Below are 12,294 nucleotides of genomic sequence, written 5' to 3'. Positions count from 1 at the left end.
CAGGAGAGCTGGCTGTATTTCAAGGAATCCCTGTTGAGGTTACAGGGACAAACCATCCCGATGAGTCGAAAGAATAGTAAATATGGCAGGCGACCAGCTTGGCTTAATGGTGAAATCCTAGCGGATCTTAAACATAAAAAAGAAGCTTACAAGAAGTGGAAGGTTGGACATATGACCAGGGAAGAGTATAAAAATATTGCTCGGGCATGTAGGAAAGATATCAGGAGGGCCAAATCGCACCTGGAGCTGCAGCTAGCAAGAGATGTCAAGAGTAACAAGAAGGGTTTCTTCAGGTATGTTGGCAACAAGAAGAAAGCCAAGGAAAGTGTGGGCCCCTTACTGAATGAGGGAGGCAACCTAGTGACAGAGGATGTGGAAAAAGCTAATGTACTCAATGCTTTTTTTGCCTCTGTTTTCACTAACAAGGTCAGCTCCCAGACTGCTGCGCTGGGCATCACAGAATGGGGAAGAGATGGCCAGCCCTCTGTGGAGATAGAGGTGGTTAGGGACTATTTAGAAAAGCTGGACGTGCACAAGTCCATGGGGCCGGACGAGTTACATCCGAGAGTGCTGAAGGAATTGGCGGCTGTGATTGCAGAGCCCTTGGCCATTATCTTTGAAAACTCGTGGCGAACGGGGGAAGTCCCGGATGACTGGAAAAAGGCTAATGTAGTGCCAATCTTTAAAAAAGGGAAGAAGGAGGATCCTGGGAACTACAGGCCAGTCAGCCTCACCTCAGTCCCTGGAAAAATCATGGAGCAGGTCCTCAAAGAATCAATCCTGAAGCACTTACATGAGAGGAAAGTGATCAGGAACAGTCAGCATGGATTCACCAAGGGAAGGTCATGCCTGACTAATCTAATCGCCTTTTATGATGAGATTACTGGTTCTGTGGATGAAGGGAAAGCAGTGGATGTATTGTTTCTTGACTTTAGCAAAGCTTTTGACACGGTCTCCCACAGTATTCTTGTCAGCAAGTTAAGGAAGTATGGGCTGGATGAATGCACTATAAGGTGGGTAGAAAGCTGGCTAGATTGTCGGGCTCAACGGGTAGTGATCAATGGCTCCATGTCTAGTTGGCAGCCGGTGTCAAGTGGAGTGCCCCAGGGGTCGGTCCTGGGGCCGGTTTTGTTCAATATCTTCATAAATGATCTGGAGGATGGTGTGGATTGCACTCTCAGCAAATTTGCGGATGATACTAAACTGGGAGGAGTGGTAGATACGCTGGAGGGGAGGGATAGGATACAGAAGGACCTAGACAAATTGGAGGATTGGGCCAAAAGAAATCTGATGAGGTTCAATAAGGATAAGTGCAGGGTCCTGCACTTAGGATGGAAGAATCCAATGCACCGCTACAGACTAGGGACCGAATGGCTAGGCAGCAGTTCTGCAGAAAAGGACCTAGGGGTGACAGTGGACGAGAAGCTGGATATGAGTCAACAGTGTGCCCTTGTTGCCAAGAAGGCCAATGGCATTTTGGGATGTATAAGTAGGGGCATAGCGAGCAGATCGAGGGACGTGATCGTTCCCCTCTATTCGACACTGGTGAGGCCTCATCTGGAGTACTGTGTCCAGTTTTGGGCCCCACACTACAAGAAGGATGTGGATAAATTGGAGAGAGTCCAGCGAAGGGCAACAAAAATGATTAGGGGTCTAGAGCACATGACTTATGAAGAGAGGCTGAGGGAGCTGGGATTGTTTAGTCTGCAGAAGAGAAGAATGAGGGGGGATTTGATAGCTGCTTTCAACTACCTGAAAGGGGGTTCCAAAGAGGATGGCTCTAGACTGTTCTCAATGGTAGCAGATGACAGAACGAGGAGTAATGGTCTCAAGTTGCAATGGGGGAGGTTTAGATTGGATATGAGGAAAAACTTTTTCACTAAGAGGGTGGTGAAACACTGGAATGCGTTACCTAGGGAGGTGGTAGAATCTCCTTCCTTAGAGGTTTTTAAGGTCAGGCTTGACAAAGCCCTGGCTGGGATGATTTAACTGGGAATTGGTCCTGCTTCGAGCAGGGGGTTGGACTAGATGACCTTCTGGGGTCCCTTCCAACCCTGATATTCTATGATTCTATGATTCTATTTAATGACTACCATCAGCCAACTGAATATTCATCAATAATGAACAGTCTGAGCCCATGAATTTGTCTCTCTGGCCAGGTACTTACATAGCCCTGAACATTTACCATCAGTATCCTCCCAATAACAGTCTGTGAAATTGAAGTCATTTATTTGGAAATCTGTGTTTTCAGTAGGTGATCAATTTTAGTGCTTTCAGACATCATATCCCATTGTCAGTAACTCTTTCAATTCAGATTCTGTAGTTTGCCATTATACATTCCAGTTCCACACTATAGATAATATACTGCATAAGAAACTAAAAACTCTGAGGCAAAGCCCACAAACATAATTCCATCAGTCATAACACAAGGAAGTTCCTAGTATTATAAATAATATACTCAGATATTCCATAACCTTTGTTTTCAACATACACACAATAGTAGACAATTGTAATAACCAAATAGTAACTTTATTCCAAGAAACAGCTATAAAATGCCCCTGAGAAAGAAGTGACTAATTAAGAAGTAATGGAACTTTTGCATGCCTCAGGCAATGTTTTCAAATTCTTGCTCTCAAAACCAGTCATTATAATCATACCACTTCCCAAAGAGAAAAGAACAATGTGGGAAATGCCTCTAATGCAGTATCACAGGTCTGAGCCTTGGAGCAGAACAAAATGGGTTAGTGAGACATTATAGTGAAATAGGTGTGACTGCAACATAACAGGTCAAAGCAAATTCTCAGATGAGTAATTAATTCTTGTTCTCTTACTTGTTCTGTTACATCCTTATGTACTTAATTATACATTTTATTTTTTTCATCTGTCCTAACATACTGCATGTTGATTTTTTTTCTTTGTGCCTGGGAAACAGTAAAAATGATGTGCTGGTACAGAGCTACTCTCCTAAAAATAAAGCTCAGGGGAATGCGTTTCTGAAATGTCTGAGAAGTGGTAGGACTAGAATTGTCATAATATTTGTTTGTATTATGGTGGCACACAGAGGACTCAAGTGGGATCAGAGCCTTGTTCTAGTGGGTGCTATACAAATGTACATTAAGTCAGGAGGTTAAAAACTGAGGTCCCAATTCAGCAAAGCACTTAAACATGTACTTTAAACAAATACTTAAAGCCCATTGACTTCAATAGCACTTAAGCACGTTTAAAGTTATGTATATGCTATGGTGTTTTGCAGAATAACTAAGCATGGGTTTATGTATTTTGCCTAATTGGAGCCTAAATAAAGACAAGGGTCCAAATTCTGCTTTGATTTAGATACTGCACAATCCACTGACATCAGTGTAGTTACAGATGGGGAACTGAAGAACAGAAAACTTGCTCTAATCTTAAGTCAATCAAAAGATTTCAGTGGGCATTGGATCAAGTCAAGGGAAGACGACACATGGCGGGGTCATGTGGGGTCACGCGCCCCCCCAGATATAACTGCTTGGCGTGTAATGAGCATACTCACACGGACTGAGCATGCTCAGTAACATCTGCTGACGACGCTGCCCTTACTTGTGCCCCCCGCATTATCGGCAGGCATGGGTCATCCAGGCCACATAAAGTCTGTGGCAAAATTGGAACTGAAGCCTCATCCCATTCCTTAACTACAAGACCATTCTTCCCTCTCAGCATAGTCTCTGAGCACCTAGCCATCATTTCCTATACTGTGATACTGAGCCCCAAACCTTGATAAGGGAGTGGTGCAGCTCTGCAGGGCTCCATAAAGAGCACTTGGGAGATGACATCTCCTGCTGCTGCTCCCTGTGAATGAAGAGTATGCATTTGGTACCAGTATTAAGCAGTAAAAACGAGGGCACTAGTAGGATTGCCAACCCTCCAGGATTGCCCTGGAGTCTCCAGGAATGAAAGATTAGTCTTGCATTAAAGATCATGTCATGTGATGAAACCTCCAGGAATACATCCCACCAAAATTGGCAACCCAAACTGGGTGCTGCTCTGTGTGTGTGTGTGTGTGTGTGTGTGTGTGTGTGTTGGCTCAAAGTCAGGGTGTGTCCACATGGCAATCGGAGATGTGACTGCAGCCTGTGTAGGAATACCCACATTACGTTTAATCTAGCTAGCGCTGCTCAACTAACAGTGAAAAAGCGGTGCATGGATCCTGGCAAGGGCTACCAACGCAAGTACATACCCAGGGTTCCAGGCAGGCTTGTCCAAGCTGCTCCATCTTCTCTGCTAGTTGTAACCACGCTAGCTAGATGAAAGCTAGCATGGGTGCACCTACCAGAGCTACAATCACACCGAAGACAAGGTGGTTAAAATGCCAATGACCAGTGACGCCTTACCTATCCTAGCATTTCCGCTGTTGCTACTGCCAAAGGCTTTCAAAAGTTCTGGGCAGTGGAGTAAGTCTGCTCCCACTGAATTTAGTGGTAAAGAAACTCCCAGTGACTTCCGTGGGAGCAGCCTTCTGCCCAAAGTGGTGATTTTGAAAATTCTATGCTTAGGTAGGTAAGGTCTTATTGACTATTATTCTTTTATATTCTTCACAGTATTTTAAGCCTAACCACAGTGGCGTTCTACAGCAAAACTATAGTTTGCATCATACTTAGCCCTGATTGAACCAGACTTTTGTGGAGCTACATTTTATTTTTAATAAAATTGCTGTATTTTCCTTACATTACTTCTGGTTTACTAAGATGGTAAAAGAGAACCAGAGTAAATTTTTTGTTTTAGACATTCTCTATCTATTTAGGTACTTATATGGCTTCTGTTGTAGTATTTCAACACTGCTGCTACTCCAGATTTTCAGCTGATTCCATTATGTAAATTGAGTCTCTGCTAGCTGTTTTCCTCCCATTGGTTAATATTAATAATCAAATATTAGTTTGATTCTTGCAATCACAGTGGTTCTTTTTGTAAAGTGTGTGGTGGTAAGAGACTAAAATTGTTAGATTTAAGAGCATTGATTATAGTCCTGATCCAAAACCCATTGACATCAATACAAGAACTCCCATTGACTTCAATAGACATTGAATCAGGCCCTATACTAATTACTGTAAATTTCTTAGAGTTTGGTAAAGTACTAACGTTTTTCAGAGTTCACTTAAACAAATGCAGCGCACCAACCTTGCTGTCACCTCTTAGTTTTTGTTAATTTTCTTCCTTTTCTGATAATGTTTTCCCCTTTAGTGTTTCTGTGTGAGGTTGTGTTTTTTTTTTTTTAAAGTGCTCTTACATCAGCCCTAAATGATCTTCCTATTAGTACAGGAAGCTGGCAGCAGCCAATCTGCAGCCTTTAGATAGCCAACTAATTAAGGGAAAAGCAGGTGTGGATGGATCTATTCAGTCTATAAATAAGTGCCAAAAATTAAAGTTATTGGTCTGTGAGTGTTAGCAGGTGGAGCACTGTTTTGTACCTTTAATGGAGAGGGGAAAAGGGGTTTAGAGGGAAAAATGACTTTTTTTATGATTTAAAAGCTCCTCACAAATGCAATGCTTCTATTTTCCAAATCATTGTCTTCTGTGGGATTAATACTGAAGAGATATAATTGCATGTGCTGGGGTGTTATGTTCACTGAACTGGGCTTGATGATGAACTACATGGTCTGTCCAGAAATAATTCATATTCTCAGACTGATACTTAGAAACATAACTCACAAGTGACTACAGATGTAAGTGCCTATTGTTCCTTTACAGGTCTGTTTATTTATAAACTCGCCCTGCCTTCCCTCAAATACTCAAAATGTTCTGATCTGCAAAAACTCTCCCCTAAGTGCTAAAGAAAAATACAATCTACCAAAGAAAGTATTATGCAAGGGAGTTCATCTCTAAGAATACATTCTCTCCTCATACTGATTTCTCCTCCTCCCCAATTTCTTTGCTTGCTGTTTTTCCTTTGTGTTGGATTTACTAATTTATTCAAACATTTTTAACCAAGGGGCATTTTTCACCAGGATGCTGTGGCAAGAGACCACAAATGCATTACATATAATAAACACATTCAAAATACATTCATACACATTCAGAGTATACACCATACAACAGAAGGATGGGATTGTAAATTCATGGAAAATATTGGTTTCATTAATTTTGATCCGACTGGTATAAAACTATTCTGCATGGATGCCTAGTTAATCACTCTTATATTTAGATGCTGTATGTAATGTCAGTGTAAAAAAGTATAACACTGAAGCCTACATGTATAAATCTGGGGGATAGAAGGAAAGCATTGGATTCAAACACAGACATTCACTGGTTTCAAGTCAACAAAATTCTCGGAACATTTATAGTCAAAATTTGACCCAAGAGATGTAATTATTACAATGTAGTCAGATTAGGGTGACCAGATATCCTGATTTTATTGGGCCAGTCCTGATATTCATAGCTTTGTCTGATAGACACCTATTACTGTCCACCCCTCCCGTCCCAATTTTTCACACTTGCTATCTGGTCACTCTAAGTCAGGTGGAGGCACAGAGGGCCAAGACTTTTAAGAGTAAGTACTGATTTTTGGGTGCCCCAACTGAGGTACCCTAAAGGGGCCTGACTTTCAGAAAGCGCTGAGCACTCAGCATCTGAAAAATCTAAGATGGCATAAATTGGGCATCCAGAATCATTAGTCACTATTTAGAATCTTGGCCTGGAAGTGTAAAAGGGATATTGAATGTGGGACCAAGACGTTCAACATTAACACAAACTCCTCAATACAAGTTTTTAGGGGACTGATTCTGCAAGGTGCTGGGCAAGTCTCCTTTGGGGCACTAAGCATAATCAATTCCCCTTGTTTTCAGATGAGCCTTAGGTGAGTTGTTCTAGTATAAGAAACGTTTTACTTACAGGGTGAGGGCAGAATATCATTACCTCACCCCAAAGCACAGACTGACCTCCCATCTGTGAGACTTTAAGAGGGCTATTCATGTGTGTATGGTTATTCCCATGTGTAAGTGTTAGCAGAATCAGGCCCTAAATTCCTCCCCAGTACCATTCTAAAGCATACACAGGTTCCTCATATAGGAACTGAGTTGCAAGAGCTCAAAAATAAGATTGGGACTAGAGCTAAGGGCAGGGGCTGGAGGAAGAGGCTTAAAATGCCAATAGAAAATCCCACCTTTTCTAGAAGTTTCTCTTTTTAAAAATTTTTTTACACGGATTTTACAAAACTTTAACAAGTCAGTTTCTGAAGACCTGGGTCCCACTTCTATGTGTAACATAATTTACCACAGTCTGGGCGCTGAGGTCACAGTAAATTAGGTCCTTGATATTTGTTAATGATTCACTGAATAAATACATCTGTATAAATCAACTCGTAATTTGTCCTGTGTTACAAAAATAAACAGTTATGATTTCCTATGTGAACAATATGGCAAACATTTGTGCACGTTTCTTTGTTAAGTACTATGAATGTTTACCTGTCTAGAAGGAAAAAAATAGACAGGGCTATGTACAACAGGATTCAGGACTGATTAGTGGAAGAGTCTAGAGATTCTCCTCTCACTTGGACCCTCAGAAATCAGGAATGCCTCCATCAAGCCAGTGGAGTGACACCAGTGTAACTGCATAGAGAATTGGGCACTCAGAATTTTCAGTTCTCATCTTGTGTCAAATTTTGCCTTACTTGCCTCCAACTGAATGAGAATATCAAAAAACTGAAGCCAGAAATACCTGACACAAATTTCAAGGAGGCTCTTTGGTATGTAGGATTAGAGCCTCAGGGTGCTAAGTGCTATAGGAGAAAGACATTGCCTGCATGGAATAGTTTATAATCTAATTCAGACAAGACGCAACAAATGAATGCAATAGGAGGGAAGACAATGGAACCAGTAATAAGAATATGGGTTCATGTAGGCTAGACAGTGTGGTTAAGGAGGAGAAAAGAGCAGAGTGTGGGTCTTCTAAGTATAGTAGTCTGAGTAAAGGATCCAAAGGGAATGCACCTAAAAAGAACGAGCCAAACTTTGCTCAGTTAAAACACCAATGGTCCTATCCCGGGACTTCAACAGTGGTTTTGTGTGAATAAGGATCTCAGCATTTGGCCCAATGATGAGTCTTCTTGGACCATGCAATGCATTAGCTTGAAGGTTGTATTTTAACACTGGATGCAATCATATAATTTCAGTCTTCCAGAAACAGCTATCTGTATTTGGCATTAGGTCATTTCCAAGCATTTCAGAAGATGTTACCAGCAATAGACAAGTGACCCTATTGACGTGTCTTTCTCCATATCTAGGGGCTGTGATGTGTCACACTGATATAAATTTTCACCTTGATGCTCATTCCATAGCAGCTGAAAGTAAAATAGCAGCTTTGTGGTGTGATAGTGTTTCCCTAATGTATAAAGAGCTACAGAAATGTACGCATGTGCCTTTGCTGCTCTTAGTCATATAGTTTACATGACAAAATGAAAACACTCCCATATCATAAATATGCAAGTCGTTATGCTGTTACCCAGAAATCCACACACCAGTGCCTGTAGTATCGTTGTACAGCAAAAGTTCTAATTTACGCATTTATTCTGGAGATCACTGACAGTAAATCAGTGTCTAGAAATGGATGAGTTAAACAGTTAGTTACCATATATAATAAACATTGTGTAAGTGCAGTAAAAGTGAAAGAACATTAAGCAATTTGCAGGTATGATTTTAGTGGCTTCATTGAACTGCTGGTGCCCTTCAAAGGGACCTGGGAAGTTTTCACTGTTTGAAGCTTACTGTTTAACATGGCAAAGCTGAGGATCTCCCTAGGTTAAACCTTTCAGACTGGAAGTCAAGACAGAACTAGAGCTTAATGAGCCAGTCCTGTGGTAACAAACTGTGATTAGTACAAGAGGATTTTTAATTTCATGTCAAATTATTCAATAAAATTATACATTTCTCCGAAAAGTTAAGAGAAGACTCTATAATTAACATATTGTGTGTAATACGTGCACAACATATAGTGCGAGAATTTATAAACACCAAGTCAATGGGACTCTACACAGGAGGGGTCCAGTGAAAGACTGAGGCTTGTGGATTTATAAGATCTTAAAAATTGTATAAACACACTTGATAATTTGCAGAGGCCAAAATGTGCAAAGTGAGGTGTCTAAAGTTAAGCTTCTAAATTCATATTTAGGCACCTAATTAAGAGATCTGATTTTTCTGAGCACCCCACACTTCCCATTGATGTTACTTAGAGTCAGCATGGCTACAAGGGGCTGGAGTAGTAGATCCCAATGCAAGACCGGGGCCTAAGACTGCACTGCATTTGCACTGCACTGTATTCTATAGATAATTGTGCCCAAGTTTTGGCTCACTTTAATGACTGGTTTTGTGCTGAGTCCGTATTCATTCTCAAATATTAATGCAATCCTGACATGAATTGACAGCAACATCATGAAACTTCTTATCCTTGTGTATTTCCAGGGTGAAAGTGCTCTAAACACCCTGAGAAAGGCAGCCTTGGCATTTTCCCTAATGAACTGGTATTGACCTGATTGATCATTGCAGTTTCTTCCATGAAATGGCAAAAGCTTGGTTACATAGGGAAGAAAGAAAAGCTGTCGGAGAATGGGATATACTAAGCCCACGCTGGGCAACACAGGGTTAATGTGGGATCAGGTGGCTTCAACCCATCATACCTGTAAGAGAAGAGCTTAAGAGAGAAGCATTCTTCACACAGTACAGAGTCAACTTGTGGAACTCATTGTCAGGAGACTTTGTGGGTTCAAAAAAGAATTAGATATGTTCATGGAGGATAAATCCATCAATGGTTATTAGCCTAGATGGTATGGACACAACCCCATGCTGTGGGTGGTCTTAAACCTCCAACTGCCAGAAGGTGGGACTGGACAACAGGGGATGGATCACTCTAGAATTGTCCTGTTCTGTTCATTCCCTCTGAAACATCTGGCACTGACCAATGTTGGAAGACAGGATACTGGGCTAGATGGACCATTGGTTTGACCCATTATGGCCATTTTTATGTATGACCAGCTCAGTTGATGGCAGACCGGGGAGGAGAGCAGACCTTCAGTCCTCAGCTCCTGGAGAGAAGGCTGACCGAAGGCAGGAGCTCCCCAGATGACTGTTTCCCAAGGCCCCACCTGATGGAAGGGAGGAGCAGATGCTACCTCATGTTGGGTATGTCTACACAGCAACTAGACACGTGCGACTGGCCCATGCCAGTCAACTTGGTCTTGTGGGGCTTGGGCTGTGGAGCTGTTTCATTGCTGTGTAGATGTCTGGGCTTGGGCTTGGCTGGGGGTGGGAGGATCCCAGAGCTCAGGCTCTAGCCCAAGCCCAGAAGTCTACACAGCAATGAAATAGACCCACAACCCGAGCCCCATGAGCCCAAGTCAGGGGGCATGGGCCAACCATGGGTTCTTCTTTGCTGTGTAGACACACCCTTTGAGAAGGAATCATTTCCCTCTACTACCTATGAACTCAGTGTAAGGACCACAGCCTGAGATGTGCCCTCTGGAGGAAGAGTCTTAACTCAAGTTTGGGATGAATGATTTGTGTTAATTCCCCTTATTTCTGTTCATTGACTGCCCTGGAAGGGGAGAGACTTTAAAGTGACCTTGCCAGAGGGCTAAGCAAGAGGGAGACTATCCCAGTGCTGGAGTGACTGTTGGCAGGAGGTACCTGGCGGGAGAGAGAACTGATACACCAGTCCTGGCCACCAGGAGGCATTAGTTGTGAGTCAACCCCTTCACAGAGAGAGATCCAAGCCTGTTTAATATCACTACAGTATTTTAATAAATATCCTCCCACCAAGAGGCAGTGGATGGTGCTTTAAAACCCATTTCTAAAAATACACTAAAATATTAACACAAAAAACCACCCTATGTTAAATTAACAAGTCAAACAAACTGAACGGAGTCCCATACAAAAGATAAAAAGGGAGAAAAGGCAAAGGTAGGAAAGAAGATATCTACAGATGCGGCCAACAATTGTTTTCTACAAACACCTTTTCTGTGGGTACGTATATGGTGGGAAAATGTAATGAGATAGATTGCAGGTGAGAGAGAGTTCTACACCCTAGGGCCTGTCCATAGCAAAGGCACAATTGGCTGCTGACCTCACGTGTGATGACACCAGCTTGATGTGGATTTCCAAAACCTTGCCTCAGCCATGATGTGTGCCCTAGAAAGCTTGAATGACCCTGATGCCTGAGGCACAATCTGGAAAGCCTTCCATTAACGCTTTTATAAATTCTGTATGTCCCCGATACAGATGGCTAGGCTGGAGGGAGCAGCAGGCAAGGAACCACCTGGGCTGTCAGGGCTGGTCTGGAGAGAATGGGGGAGAAAGAGAGAGACACGCACAAGGGGAGTAAGAGTGTCCATGTGGCAGATGGAAGGAAGGGGAAAGGCAGATGGGGAGATCGTCAGCAGTCATTGCAGAGGTGGGAGCAGGTTTCAACCTGGCACAGCTTCCAGCTCCGCCTGAGTCCTAGGCAATTTGTAAGCTCCCAGATGGACTCCTGTCACAGAGACCTACTGGGACACTTGCAAAAAACCAAAACCAAACCAAAAAATCTAAAGAGAACTTCCCTCTTTATCATTAAAAAACAAGGAAACCAACCTCTTTTCCCCTCCTTTTCAGCCGACCTTTAAGATATTTCCCTGAAGTAAATTTTTCAGTCTTAACTCCACATTACCAAAGATTTCTTTTTGCCTTGCATCGGAGAAGGCTTCTTATGAATAACAGCCTAATTCTCACACTAAACGTTGTGTGTATTTTATTATCAACATTGTTGGGGCTGCACTTGGAGATAAGGGGACGTATGTTTTCCTTTTTGCCTCCATTTTTCAGACTAGGGATGATCCTAGAGATGCTGTTAGGGAACCCGGATAGGACCTGGGTGATGAATGGAACATGTTCTAAAACCCATCTGCCCTTCTTGTTTCCTTAAGTGAAGAAGCAGACTGATGTTTCATATCAAAACACATAACATACATTGTAAGCCTACTGGAACAAGGACTGTGGGGCTGATTGTGCACTGCCTAGCTCCTGTATACTCATTAACACCAGCGCAATGCATAACTTGGTGAATATTATTTGTATTACAGTAGTGCCGAGATGCTCTGATTGAGATTGGTCCCTCATTGTGCTAGGCACGGTACAAACATAGTTTTGTCCAGATCAGGCAAAAATGTCGGAGTTCATAAACTCTACCTTCTTAGCAGAATGTAGACAAATCTTAGTAGGACAGTTCCTGTGCCAAAGAGTTTATAATGTAAATAGAGAAGCTGGACGAAGAGTGCAAAAAAGGAAGTTTTTTTTTTCC

The sequence above is a fragment of the Natator depressus genome, chromosome 2, assembly GCF_965152275.1.
Source record: "Natator depressus isolate rNatDep1 chromosome 2, rNatDep2.hap1, whole genome shotgun sequence".
NCBI classification, from domain to species: Eukaryota; Metazoa; Chordata; order Testudines; family Cheloniidae; genus Natator; species Natator depressus.
This window is presented reverse-complemented; position numbering follows the sequence as displayed.